Source organism: Salvelinus sp. IW2-2015, linkage group LG31, assembly GCF_002910315.2.
Source record: "Salvelinus sp. IW2-2015 linkage group LG31, ASM291031v2, whole genome shotgun sequence".
Classification (NCBI taxonomy): domain Eukaryota; kingdom Metazoa; phylum Chordata; class Actinopteri; order Salmoniformes; family Salmonidae; genus Salvelinus; species Salvelinus sp. IW2-2015.
This window is the reverse complement of record NC_036870.1, coordinates 25,489,924-25,505,606: the sequence shown is the minus strand read 5'-3', so window position 1 is coordinate 25,505,606 and position 15,683 is coordinate 25,489,924. Positions and strand designations below refer to the sequence as shown.

General features: G+C 43.4%; 1 pseudogene; it reads left to right on the top strand.

Annotated features, from left to right (window-relative positions):
- The window catches only part of LOC111955770 (DNA-binding protein SATB1-like), a 31,591-nt pseudogene that overhangs the window by 2,292 nt on the left and 13,616 nt on the right, over positions 1-15,683 (top strand).

Genomic DNA, 15,683 nt, shown 5'->3' with positions numbered 1-15,683 from the left:
GGTCAGGGTGTGACTAGGTGGGCAATCTATGTTCTATTTCTTTGTTTGTTAGGCAGCCTTTTCCCACCTGTTGTTTGTGGGATCTTGTTTTTGTGTAGTGCCTGTGAGCAGCCCAAAACGTCACATTTCGTTTTCTTCTGTATTGTTTTGGTGAGTTTCATATTTATTAAACATGTGGAAATCTAAGTACGCTGCGCCTTGGTCCATTCATTCAGACGATCGTGACACCTCGCTTCCTACTCGTCGCCAAACCCACTGGCTCCAGTCATCTACAAGTCTCTGTTAGGTAAAGCCCCGCCTTATCTCGGCTCACTTGGTCACCATAGCCAGCACCCACCCGGTAGCACGCGCTCCAGCAAGTATATCTCACTGGTCACCCCCAAAGCCAACTCCTCCCTTGGCCGCCTTTCCTTCCAGTTCTCTGCTGCCAATGACTGGAACGAACTGCAAAAAATCACTGAAGCTGGAGACTCATATCTCCCTCACTAGCTTTAAGCACCAGCAGTCAGAGCAGCTCACAGAATAGCACCTGTACATAGCCCATCTGTAAACAGCCCATCCAACTACCTCATCCCCCTTCTGTATTTATTTATTATCTTGCTTCTTCGCACCCCAGTATCTCTACTTGCACATTCATCTTCTGCACATCTACCATTCCAGTGTTTTAATTGCTATATTGTAATTACTTCGCCACCATGGCCTATTTATTGCCTTTACTTTCCTTATTCTACCTCATTTGCACTCACTGTATATAGACCTTTTTTTTTTCTTTTTCTACTGTATTATTGACTGTATGTTTGTTTATTCCATGTGTAACTCTGTGTTGTTGTTTGTGTCGCACTGCTTTGCTTTATCTTGGCCAGGTCGCAGTTGTAAATGAGAACTTGTTCTCAACTAGCCTACCTGGTTAAATAAAGGTGAAATAAAAAATAAAATAACAAAATGACCAATATCACTTAATTTGTTTGTTTCCTCTCTAGGATCATTTACAGTAATATAATTTATATATCACTTAATTTGTTTGTTTCCTCTCTAGGATCACTTACAGTAGTATAATTTAAAACAATTTCTGTAAACTGTCTTTCACATGTCTGTCAATCAAACAATCTCAGATGGACCATGGTGTTATATAGGCCTACTTTGGTCTTGGATTGAAGAAGCTTTAGAGTGCCCCCCTCTCCTTAAAACAGAGAAGTGGTGAATCATGGGAGATGTAGTAGATAGCTAGTGTGATGACAGTGCTGGCATCATTGAGAACTATGGGCTATGGACATGTCTTGGCCAGGTTATCTCCATTATCCAAATGCACTTGTGGCTTGGACTTCATAGAACCTACTACGTTGTCCTTACTGCAACACCATGCATTTCCTTTAGCTGTATCTATACATCAGAGAAGGCTGGAGGGAGGAGCTATACGAGGACAGGCTCATTGGAACTAAATCAATGGAATGAAGTCAAACACGTTGATCCCATGTGTTTGGTATCATTCCATTGATTCCATTCCAGTTATTACAATGAAACCGTCCTCCTATAGTTCCTCCCACCAGCCTCCTCTGCTATACACAGCATGTAGGCCATGTCTCTGTTGCACCCAGACATGTGTTTGGGTCCAAACTCTCTCCTCTCCTCTTTGGCATGTCAGTTATGTTGAGGTTCTAAGTGTGCCAGTATTCCAGCATAGCCATGGTAACGACGAGGTTACATTATTCCCTCTGGTACCATCCAGTGAGCGGGCATGGCCCTCCAGATGCACTGATGGGGACTTTACCCACATGCTGGCATAGCCTGCCAAAAGCTATGAAACACACACTCTCAGAAACACACACGCACACACACACACACACACAATCAGACAGAAACACACACATACACTTTCTCTCTCTAATGAATACGCAAACAACTTCGCTCTCTTCAACACCATGCCACACAAAGTGAAACTGTAATCAACATTTTTCTTGACTAGTTTGCCCACAGACATCTGTCAGGAGAGACAAGCACCGAGTATCAAATAAAGCAGAATCCAAACCGACCCCAAGATGGCCACGTTGCATGCTGTTTGATCTAAAACCCTCCACCACACACACACTGTCACGCCCTGACCTTAGAGATCCTTTTTATCTCTCTATTTTGGTTGGTCAGGGCGTGAGTTTGGGTGGGCATTCTATGTCTGGTGTTCTATGTTGTTCTATGTTTATATTTCTATGTGTTTGGCCTGGTATGGTTCCCAATCAGAGGCAGCTGTCTATCGTTGTCTCTGATTGAGAACCATACTTAGGTAGCCTCATCCCACCTGTGTTTTGTGGGTTGTTGTTTTCTGTCTTTGTGTCTGCACCAGACAGAACTGTTTCGGTTTCGTTCGTCTTTTTGATGTTTTTGTTATTTAGTGTTCTGAGTTAAATASATTTAACATGGACACTTACCACGCTGCGTTTTGGTCCGATCTTGACTACTCTTCATCAGAAGAAGAGGAATATCGTTACACACACACACACACACAGATAGAGAGAAACAAATGAGCACATACAGAGATACATACAGAGATACATACGCCTAATCCTCATGCCAGCTAATACCAACAGTGATGGCATACAGTACTGAACAATCAGCACTATCTGAACTGAAATCTGTAGAACATTGGAATCCAAGAGGTCAGTGGCTTATAGGCCTTTATGAATGTCATCTACTGAGGAGTTCTTCAATAGCTACAGTAATACACCTTCCACTGGGGCCATGGCTGTCCCAGCTAATACCTGARTCCTGTAAGAAGCGTTATTATCAGTCTCAGGAGTCCCATCCAGACCCCTGTATCACCCCTGTATGATAAATGTAGGGGGTGATAATCTTGATTTGAGTCTTTTCCAGACAAAATGCAGGTGGATGTTCTATTTAAAAACTCTCCACCCATCACGCATGAATGAATAATTGTTATTGAAGTGTTTTCTGTAACTGGTGTATTGCCTCTTATTGGTGTACGATACCCCCATCTAGTGGTATTTCTACGACTCTGTGTTATTTATTCCGAGGACAATTTCACATGGTATAAGTAAAATAAAGTAATAATTGATTATATTTCTTTGTTCGCATTTGTACATTTTGTATATAATCTAGATCATGCATTCTACTAGGTATTATACTAGGTACTGATTTWWAGATTTATAGATGTGACATATGCAATTATCCTGGAAATAGAGGCCAGGTGTGTGTGCAGACAACTTTACACTGAGGATGGCCTGAGGCCAAAACGTTTTATTTTTTTTGTTCACCTTTTCTTTATGGACTTTCTTTCGCACTATGCTTTTTTGGGGAGCCATGATGTTATAATAAACATCTTTATTTTGCATTCAAGTCTTAGTTTTGGATGTATTCATTTTTTCGACAGTGTGCTGGTCTCCATCGCTTCCAGTATTGTTATTTTGACTTCTACGCACCTGGAACATATACTATTCAMTAGTAAAGGGCCTTATAAGAGCGCAGACGGCCTCGTCATTTATAACCACGTTATAACCGTAGCATATTAAATGCAATAGAAGATAACCTAATTTGGGTAGAGACAGTACTGGGACACCGTTAGGGAATCCCCTTTGATCAGCAGCAGATTGAGAGAGCTGTACTACAATGTCAGCTGTGACCATTTAATGGTCTTAATGATTATTTACTGTCAGCTTCATTGACGAGGAATTTAAGCATATGAGATGGATAAATAAAGGCAGACAAACACACACATCAGAGTGACATGTCTTTCTCTTAGTTAGTCACAATGAATGAAGTCTAACCAGGCTTGACTTGCTCTGGCTATAGGGAGATAGATAATTCTGTTTTTCTAATTAACCAAGAGGGTAATGGAGCTCTCTCCTTGTCTCTCTCTCGCCTTCTATCTCTCTCCCACCGTCTCTCTTTCTCTTAGGTCCTCTATCTCAATTTCTAAAATGTTCAATATATATTGTTCTGCCTTGCTATGCCTGTAAGGTTAATTTAATATAAAACATTGATTAATCTAYAACTTGTCAAGTGAGTTGTGTTGTKCCTGTCTCACAGTAAGGGAGTGTAAATTCTATTCCAGTGTGGGGAGCTCAATTCTGGCCTCATTTTGCTCATCTCTTTTCAGAGGTTAATATGAGTATATAAAATGGAAAGTGCACGGATAACAAGCGCATACCTGGCAGCGCTTGCTTCCAGGCTGCAGCGTCCCCTTCTGACGCATGAAAGACAAAAACCAGGAGAGGCTCGAGCATACGGATGACAGCAATCTCTCTCTCCTTTCTCTCTCTCTACCTGCCCCTCTTTCTCATTTCCTCTCTCTCTCTCTCGTCACCCATTTTGCAATAGCCTAATTGGGGAAAGCGCCACGAGCCACTTTGAAAGACACTTGAAGCTCACCGGCAGGTTCCGTCACTCGTCCGACTGTCACACACGACAGACATCAGTTCTGCAGCTCCGAAGCAGAGTGACCTTTCTGAAATACATGTAGGTACATGAATTTATCGCGCATTCTAAATTGTACATTCTAAATAATTTTATGGGACCTTAGACGCTTTGTTTAATCTCAATGGATATCCAACTATTCAACGGATTCCGCTGTTATTGAAGGTAATTATAATTATCTATTTTGGGCTATTTTTTCTGATACAATGTTTTTCTTATTATTTTTCGATAACTTTATACAACACCTGCTATGCTGCTCTCTTATTTTACCATTCCATTGGGAATTCGTATTAGCCTATGTTTGGTGCTTGCTTCTGAACCTGACATTTTTGGGGGGTTCTTGAATAGGCTACTTTTCTTCAAGTAAAATACCCCCATTGCGTATGCCAGTAGGCTATACCTTTAGGTTTTGTGGGAATTTACTTATTGATGCTGACATGCGTTATTGCAACTGTATCGTTAGCCTATATTTTGCAAATAACACGTTAGGCTATCTAAATAGCTTAGGTCTTTTTGAAACTTTTATAGGGATGAAACACGATTTTTTCCTCTGTGTCTTATAAATGTTCAGTGTTGGGGATGTTGGGGAGCAGTGAACTACACTTGAAACAGCCTAGCTTTTGTGTGTAAAAGGCTAAATTACATATTCTGTTAACATCTGACTGTGATCTGTTCTTGCAATTTGTAATCATTTCAGATTTAGATAGGATCATAGACTAATTCGTTTTCATTGCATAGTCTAGTTTACATTTGATTGATGTCAACTAATGTGAACTCAACGTGAAAAAAAAATAGATTAAAAGTTGGGTGAAAAAATACGAAATTCCCTTACGTTGACGACTTTTTGCAAATCCAATCCATTTTCAACTGTTGATTCAACGTCATCAGAATTTTTTATTTAAATGTTGAAATGACGTGGAAACAACGTTGATACAACCAGTTTTTGCCCAGCGGGTTGGATGTAATGAACTACTTTTTWAAAGTAACTTTAGTTAAGTAAACTATAGGCTTTTCTTAAGGGTAGCATTAGTGTAGCTTAACTTCTTCCAGTGTGAAGTAATTGGTAGCTTGGTAAACTAGCCTACTATATTTTCAGAGTAGCTTCCCCAACTATGTAAATGTTTTTGGCAGGTAGGCTACGCTCCTATTGACAGTAGAGAAAGAAATGGCCATCTCTCACTTTCCCCTTTAAACACTGTTTGAATAGGCTACACYTCCTATCCAGGCTATTCATTATAAACAACATCACTTTCCCCTTTAAACACTGTTTGAATAGGCTACACGTCCTATCCAGGCTATTAATTATAAACAACATCACTTTCCCCTTTAAACACTGTTTGAATAGGCTACACGTCCTATCCAGGCTATTCATTATYAACAACATCACTTTCTAAGTCAAGATCCTCAAAAATGATTTCCCCTAATTCAACGGCTTCACATGCCGCCATAAAAAAATATATGCCTACAATAGGGAAACATTGAAGATAATGGCTTATGGAGATGGGGGCGAGAATAATTTGAACAGCAAACATATGTAAGAAAAGTTGATAAGCAGCCCATCACATCCAGAGCGTTTCCATGGAGAGTTATTAAATCCCTAGGACAAAAACAAGCCATGCATATAACAGTGGCACGGCAGAAAATAATAAATACATTTATGCGCAATTGTCACATTTAATACCTACCGGAGCGTAGTGGTGAATTCATTATTACACCAACTGTATGTTAATACAACTGCCTCTGTTTATGGGCTACATGCTCGCGCGCGCGCGTGTTTCATCGCGATTTGAAATTGAAGGTTAAAAAGAAATCAACAATTATATTGGGGGGAAGATAAATATCCATCAAATCATGCAGTGTGCCTCTGGTAACATACCATTATTGTGTAGCCTARAAACTAAACCAACTCTGTAAGAGCGGACACATTCAGGTCTCATTCGCGTTCTCACATTTACTTCTCATAATAATAATGGATACACCACATGCTCACACAGTTAGGCTACATTTGGTTCCCATATTAGTATTAGTAAATTATAAATGTGTAGTATTAGCATAATGTTGCCCAGAGAAACTACCCACTGGGCACAGACGTCAATTCAACTTCTATTCCACGTTGGTTCAACTTAATTTAATTGAAATGACGTGGAAACAACGCTGATTCAACCAGTGTGTGCCCTGTAGGTAGGTGGCCGTTGGATCCATGCAGTGTGTGTGAGAGAGAGAGATGAGACAGCGTGCGCATGTGTTTGTCTGCCAATAGCCTACTGCAGAAGAGCGAGCTGCTTCACACGGTTGAAACTGGCTGATGACTGCATTGACTGGCCTACAACTGAACTCACCGTGTATTGGTCGCTTCACCAGTTTTTCAACGGAATCCTTGTAGCATACCAGCTGGTCTGTAGCCTAATTCCGTGAACAGTCTCTGTCACTGTGGATTGTTTTGACTGATATTCCGGTTAGACCACCGATAGACTCGTTTTATTCCGTTGCTGGTTGAAAAGGTCAGAAAGCGCGCAGCCAGCAAGAAACGACGGGGTATGTTGCTACGCAGCTGATATGATATAGACATAATAGACCGACGAATAGTGTAAAAGAGAGAGATGAGGTGATGTTCTGACTCACTGAGACAGTGTGGACAGAAATCAAGACGAGGAACTCTTCGTGTACTACCTACGGCATCTCGGAATCTCAACAGAAACCAGCAGCCAGCGGATGTCAGGTCTGTCTGACTAACTTCGATTGAAAATGTACACGTTTTTATGGATATACCAGTAGGCTGCCTGAGATAAATACGATGGAGATTGGGGAGTTTATTTGTGTTGATATTCACAATTCGTCAATCATGGACGACGTGCAAATATGACAACTGACACAACGTTTGCCTCTAAAACTTTCCCCAGTCAGTGACGGGACGATTTGTTGCGCGCGTCTTTTGTGGAATGAATAGTGTGTCAAGGCGCGCAGCATCAATCGTCTTCATATAGACACTGTCCAAGGTCCAACTGCAAACGTTCCCTAATGAACTCAAATACTCTCTTTCAAATCAAATCAAATCAAATTGTATTGGTCTCATACACATGGTTAGCAGATGTTATTGCGAGTGTAGCGAAATGCTTATGCTTCTAGATCTGACAGTGCAGCAGTATCTAATAGGTAATATCTAACAATTCCACAACAAAAGTTAATGAATAGTCTCTCTCTCTCTCTCTCTCTCTCTCTCTCTTCTCTCCCTCCTTCTATCCATCTTCTCTTCTATTCATCTCTCCCAGCAAATCAGATTCATATCCACGGCTCTCCTTCTCTCTCACCTCTCTCTCTCCCTCCCTCTCTCCTGACCTCCTCCCTCTCACCCTGCTCCGCCCTCCTCTCCGTCTTCCGCTACCCGTCCCCTGGCCCCTCGCCGCCGGCCCTCTCCCCCCTTTCGCCTCCCCCGCATCCCCCCCTCGCCCTTCTCCCTCCTTCCTCCCCTCTCACCTCCCGCCCCTCTCTCCGCCTCTCCTCTGTTCGCCTAATCCTCCTCTCCTCTTCTCTCTCATTCTCGCTTCCCTCTCTCTCCTCCTCCCTCACTCTCCTCCTCTCCCCTCGTCCCCATCTCTCCTCTCTCTCTCTCTTCTCTCCCTCTCTCCCCTCTCTCCTCTCCTGCCTCTCTCTCTCTCCTTCTCTTCTCTCTCTCTTCTGGTGTTTGTGAGCTGCATCATTAGTGTGGGGATCACTCAGTCCACATGTGATGGACCCCAAGCAGTGTGATGGAGGCCATTGTGTCAGAGGGTGTAAACTCCCTGTAATGGGGACCACCGTCCCCCTCCTGCCAAACTGGTCGCCTGGAGATGAACGGTGGCGCGGGCCCCTCAGGTCCACACCAGGGCAGGACGAGCAGGGGAGCCCAGGGGTCAGAACTTGGCCCCAAACTCCACCCAAGCACCACAACCCAAGAAACTAGGCATAAAAGAGTAAGACTGAAAAAGAAGAGTGGCGGGGGAGAGGAGGAATGGGTGAATAGAGGGAGGAATGGGGTGAATAGAGGGAGGAATGGTGAATAGTAGGGTTGTAAAACAAGAGGAATTTTCCAGGTAAAATTCTAGAATTTTGGGAAATTTCAAGAATTCTGGGGAATTTGCATGATGCTTTAGCTTTTCATTTCCAATGCCTTCTGCTTCTATTTGGATGCTGTGAAATGATTGGCTGTGCTATGTACCCGTCATCCCAGGAAGCCTGCTGCTGTGCTGTGTTTGGTGGAGCCAAGAGAGAGCGCCGTCCCGCCAGTGGAGGATGAGGAGGAGAGAGGAGCATGCAGAGTTTGTACTGGTCAGGAGAGACCTGCTGTTTAACCAGCTGATAGAGATGGCTTTCCTGGCCCGGGCTACTCCACAGCCTCAGCAGCAGCACAGGCGAAAGGTACACAACATGCACACCAACACACACACACCCTCACACACAGACATAAATCATGGTCACATACACACCACACACACACACACACAACACACACACACACACACACACACACACACACACACACACACTTCTCTTCCTCAGTCAGTTGTTTGTAAACAAGTGTTTGGTGTGTGGTGTGGTGCGGCGGTGTGTGTGTATGTGTGTGTGTGGAGCGAGCGGCCTGTGTTGTGTGTGTTTTGTGTGTGTGTGTGTCTGTGTGTGTAGGTTCGTCCAGGTGGGTAGGTGGAACCCTGTCCTCTGTCCTGTGTAGGCTGCTTGATGCCACATGGCTGACATGCGTGCCGGATCTACCTGTGACCACCCTCAAGATCCAGTTCACCAGGTACACACTATCTCTTGTGGACAGACATACGTAACATAAATGGCATCTTAACGTTGTCTCAGACTATGGGATGGGACAACTAACGAGGAACATTTCGGTGTGCTTGGTTTTGTGTCACTGTTTATTTGGATGAATCAAATTTTGCAAGGCGCTGCTTTTTTGAATTTCTGAGAAGGAGAGCACGATGTGGCACTAGACTTCCAGGAGACATGTGGAGAGGGGGGTGGAGCTACCAAAGAGGTTCTGGCACTTGCAATAGATACGTATGTCATACAACCCAAACCTAATCGAGTAGTTTTACATTCGATTTTTGTATTGGGTTGCCACGATTAGGTAGACCAGGACACAGCTTCTTGATGCTACATCTATCAACTGCTTTCAGTGGGGTGTGTTAGTGAGGAAATGTTTGGCGTGAAAATCTGCTTGGCTGCATTCGTTGGTTCATGATTAATATATAATCACATCTGAAAACAAGCAGATGTGTGTGTGTGAAGTAATAACTAATAACTACAAGGTGAGGGCAGGCCCAGACAACGCACACACACACACACACACACACACACACACACACACACACACACACACACACACACACACACACAGCCCACAACACACACACAAACAGAACACACACAACAACAACACACAACACACACACAACCAAAACAGGAGAAACATGCAGTAAGCCAAAGTCTAAATCTGCCACTCCACAGGGAGGGCCCACAATTTCAGACAGCTTTTTTTTATTCATTTGTCAATCTACTTATTTCCACCCTCTTCTTCTTCTTCTATCTCTTCTCTCTCTCTCACCCTCTCTCTCTCTCTCCCTCTCTCTCTAGTTGTCCTGTTGGAGGACTCCTCCAGAACAGTGGAGGTCATCCACAGTGAGAATGCCCTGAAGGAGCTATTGAGAGAGATGAACCAGAGCTCACTGGCCAAAGAGTGCCCTCTGTCCCAGGTACACCAATGTATTATCACAAAAGATGACTGATAGGGTGGTCTGTGTTGAAGCCAGAGCTTAGCCATCTTTGGCACTCCCCCACCGAAGCTACAGCAATATATTTATTAAGTCTACATTCATTTTTTGACAAATGTATTCTATTAGACAACCTTAATGAGACTTTTAACATTATATTACGTGACCTAACATACAAATAGAAATTATTCTTAAAGTATATTTTTAGAGATTACTAATTTACTGTCCCCAATCAAACTAAAAAATACTTAATTTTGTGAAATAACACACACAGGCATAACACGTACACGCACACACTCACTCCACAGCGCTAAACACGTACATACACGCACACATTACATAGGACAAACACGTACACACACTAACACCACACACACACCACAACACCAAACCACAACAACAAGCCACCACAGTGAATAAACGTAACACGGATTGCTGGGACAAATAAGATCTGCGGGCAGAGAGAGATATAAGGGATGTTTATCTTTTAATAGGGATCGGCGTCCCGTCAACGGGGCAGTTGTAAATCATGCAGCGCCGTTTGTCACGATCGCAGATTTTAGAGAAACAACAAATGTCGGTACATATAAGTGTCTTATGTCGGCTGATAGCTTAAATTCTTGTTAATATAACTGCACTGTCCAATTTACAGTAGATATTACTGAGAGAAAATGCCATGCTATTGTCTGATGAGAGCTCCTAACAACAAAACACTTTTTTCACTGCGATAGGTTTGATAAATTCAACTCTGAAGGTGAAATGTGTACTTACATTCTGAAATCTTGCTCTGATTTATCATCCAAAGGGTCCCAGAGATAACATGAAGTGTCATTTTGTTAGATAAAATCCTTTTTCATATCCTAAAAAGGTCCATGTAGCATGCATGATCGATTTTGTATTTCCACTCGTTCAATTTGCAAAGAAAGGAATCTGTGAAAATCTAACCCTAATGTTGTTTCAACCAGTCAAATTACGTTCGTATTTATTCCTCAGAGATCCTAGAATGTAACCAGACTTACCTATATCATTAGGAGTGTAGTATATCCTATAGGACAACATTTCAAAGATGGTGGTAGAATATTTTTCTTTTAAACTGTAGATTTGTTCTTTGTATTTTCTTCTACCAGATCTATTGTGTTATATTATCCTACATTCAATTCACATTTCCACAAATTCAAAGTGTTTCCTTTCAAATGGTACCAAGAATATGCATATCCTTGCTTCAGGGCCTGAGCTACAGGCAGTTAGATTTGGGTATGTCATTTTAGGCGAAAATTGAAAAAAAGGGGTCTATCCCTAGAGCCATCCTGCATCCTGTTACCTACAGCTCTGCTGGCACATACTATACCACTGTACGCTTCTGCTACTGTCTGTCTCTTCCTAGTCAATCTCTGTCTTTCTCTTTCTTTCTGTGTGTGTTTCTCCTACTTGTTGCATGCCCAGCCTTTAGCTCAGCGGGCTAAAACAGTCTTGTAACAGGCAGGCAGGTGACCCAAGTTTGAACCCAGTCGGCCACACACACTTGTTACTGTGAAGGAACACAGCGTAGAGGCACCTGCTGTTGGAGAACAGATGGATGTGTCTTGTGAATATTTATAACAATCAAAATAGTCTGTCTGTTACTCACCCTGAGAGCAACAACTACAGCCTCAGTCTAATAAACAGACATTCTCTCTCTCTTTATGTTACTGTTTGCTCCCCCTCCCCTCTTTCTAGCTCATTCTCTCCCTCCAACTGTCTCCCTCTCTCTTTCTCTCTCTCAGACTCTGCCCCCCCCCCCTCTTAATTCAATGGGCTTTATTGGCATGGGAAACATATGTTTACATTGCCAAAGGAAGTGAAATAGATAATAAAGAAAAGTTTCTCTCCCTCTCTCTCTCTCTCTCTCAGTTATTGGAGCAGATTAGAATAAATATGAAGTGATTAAAGGTGTAATCAGATGTTAAGATGACACAGATTGTCTTGAGGGATTAACTTCAGCATCCATTTCTTAAATGACAGATGGCACCTAGATGAGGTAGCATACACACACACTCAAACACACACACACACTCATCTGTCTTTATTAAAGAGTTTACCTGGGGGTGTGTTTTAACAACCCCGTTCTGAGTCCGTTATCATCAAACATTTTATGTTCAGCTGAGACACACACACACCCAGGGAGAGAAATGGAGTCTGTTAAAACGGAGACACACACCCAGGGAGAGAAATGGAGTCTGTTAAAACGGAGACACACACCCAGGGAGAGAAATGGAGTCTGTTAAAACTGAGACAAAATGAGAGACAAAGCGATTATTTAATATGTGAATCGTTAATTCTTTGTCGCTTAAAAAAAAAACTGTTGTAAATGAGTTATTTCTGACTTCAAATACAATTATTGCTCAGTTCTCGAGCTCTGTTGCCAAGAGGAAAATAGACTGGGCCTCAGGCTAGCGTATGTACAGTATATAACATGSATTCAATTTAATAGACTGGGCCTCAGGCTAGCGTATGTACAGTATATAACATGCATTTATTTACAGACTGAGGCCTCAGGCTAGCATATATATAGTATAATTACATGCATTTATATTTAACAGACTGGCCTCAGGCTAGGCGTTGTAAAGTATATAATGCCATTATATTAATAGACTGGGTTCTCAGGCTGCATTACATCATATAACAGTAGCATTCAAATTTAACTAGACTAGGGCCCTGCAGGCTAGCCGTATGTTACAAGCATCACTGATTAAGGTGGACCAAAGATGGCCGCACTCATTATAGTCACAATAAATTAAGAATTGGACTGGGCCTTTCAGGGTCTAGGTATGTACAGTTATAACATGCAGTTATTTTAATTTACTAGTTTAAAAAATATGGAACATAGCCGATCTGGGCCTGTTCATATACTGATAAAGCATACTCGCTAGCTCTCTGAGGCTCGCCATCCACCCCTGCATTTCAATGGAGTAATGCAGAAGTTGCTCTCTAAAAGTACAATATAAACGCTACTCGCCTGTAGCCCAGTTCTGTAATCAGGCTATTTTAGCGTATGTACAGTATAATACTTTATGGCCCTTATTTATATTTTTTTGTTTAATTAGATCTAATGGGCATGTTTATATTTACTCGTCATGGCCTCATACCTCGGCTAAGCGTCTAATGCGTCATGGGCAAGAGCATAACATGCATTATAATAATTTATTTAGAACTACTGGTGGGCTCATTCTCTTCTCGGGCTCGAGGCTAGCGTTTGTTCCATACGTATAAATGCTGCATTATTAAATAGACTGGTCCTCAGGTTAAGGCTTGTCCGTAGTACAGTATATAACATGCATTTTTTAATAGACTGGGCCTCACGGCTAGCGTAATGTCAGTATATAACATGCATTATATTTAACAGACTGGGCCTCAGGCTAGCGCATGTACAGTATATAACATGCGTTCTATTTAATAGTACTAAATGTTGCATTGATCTGCTGTGGTTTAGTATTCATAATGCTTTTCCCTGCCACTGTTACGACTCCATCTTCTTCTATTTTTTGTGTCTTTTGTCACTCTCTCTCAGAGTATGATCTCCTCCATTGTTAACAGCACCTACTATGCAAATGTATCGGCCTCCAAGTGCCACGAGTTTGGCCGTTGGTATAAGCACTTCATGAATACAAAAGGCATCATGGGTAAGACTACAGGGGGACTTAAAGGGGTAGTTCACTTATATTGATCCTCAATGCTAATGTTAGCAAATAGTAGCTTTGACTATTGATATTTACTCCCCCTCTCATTTCCGTTTCTCTTCCTTCATCCCTCTCTCCACTATTCTCTTCCTCAGAGATTGACAGCTTCTCTGACCAATCCCAAACGAGCTCCACACACCCATCAACCAAACAACCATTCCAAGGCAGCACAGCCGAGCAGGTCTGCTCCTCGCCCCTCCCCTTTCCTCACGGGGGTGCCACCCACATTTCTGGGCGTAGTTGTCTGGCCCCAAGTCTCTGCCCCCCGAGGCTGGTGACCGCCCCCCTCAGCCCCCAGCTAGTCAGCCCCCAACAGATAGTCATGGCCCAGTTCCTCAACCAGCAGTATGCAGTCAGCCATATGCTAGCCCAGCAAAGCCTGTCTGTATCTGTCTCCACCTCCCCCCAGCAATTCCTCAACCACCCCCCTGTGGGGAGGCCTCCCCCCTCCCTGGCCCTAGCCAAGGGCCTCGACACCCTGCCCCAGGCTGGACCACCAGGACCCGGGTCTGGGTCCCAGAGCCAGGTGTGTGGACCATCAGACATCTCATGTGAGATCTACCAGTGGGTGAGAGAGGAGCTGAAGAGAGCAGGCATCTCCCAGGCTGTGTTCGCCCGTGTGGCCTTCAACAGGACCCAGGTAGGAGACAGACAGGGAGATAGGGGTACTGTATGTATGGGACTGTGCTGTAAACTAAGGGTTAGGGATTAATTAGGGGGTGGGGTTAGTGAAGGACAGAGTGTTATGGTGTGTGTAAACTGTGTGCTGGTGTTATCGGATTGAGTGTGTGCGCGTGTGCATGGTGATTAGCTCTTGGCATGGCCTTTGCTGCATTGTCTGTTCTGTGTGTGTGCGTGTGTGTGAATACGTGTGCTGGTGAATGTGTGTGTGTGTGCGTGTGTGTGCCAGCTCTTCTCTGCAGTAGGAACTCATGCCAGCGGTGAAGCAGCTGCTGGGCCAGCTAGTCACGGTTCTTCCCTCAGAGAGTCTCTACCGTCTCCCGTATCTAATCACACTCCCGAATAGAGTCTCTACATCCTCTAAATCACAAATTCTCCCGAGCAGTCTCTACCCTCTACCTCTCTTAGTCCACGACTTTCCCCAGGAGTCTCAACCGCTTACCACTCTCTTAATCACAGACTTCCCCAGAGTCTACTACTCTACCTCTCTACTTCACACTTCCCCAGAGAGTCTCTGACCTTCTCCTCCTCTAATGCACACTCCGCCATGAGTCTAACGTCTCTAGAAAACTTCCCACAGTTCCTAACCTACTCTTAAGTCCACAACTTCCGAGAGTCTGCTACCTTCTCCCTCTCTAATCAACTTCCCAGAGGTCTTCTACCTCTACCTCTCTCTAATCACACTTCGCCCAGATTCTCTACCTCGTACCTCTTCTAATCACACTTTTTTTCCCAGAATGTTTTTGCTCTCCTCTCCCTCTCTATAACTTACCCCCAGATGTCTCTACCTCTACCTCTCTAATCCACACTTTCCCCAGAGTATCTACCTCTCCTCTCTATCAACTACCTTCCCCAGAGTCTTACCTTCTCCCTCTCTAATCACACTTCACCAGAGTCTCTACCTCTCCCCTCTCTAATCCACACTTCCACCAGAGTCTCTTAACCTCTTCCTCTCTTAACTCACACTTCACTGCCAGAGTCTCCTACCTCTCCCTTCTAATCACACTTTCGCCAGAGTCTCTACCTCTCCCTCTGCCAATCACACTTTCCGACCTCTCCTCCACACTTCCGACAGAGGTCTCTACCTTCTAAACCTCTCTACATCACACTT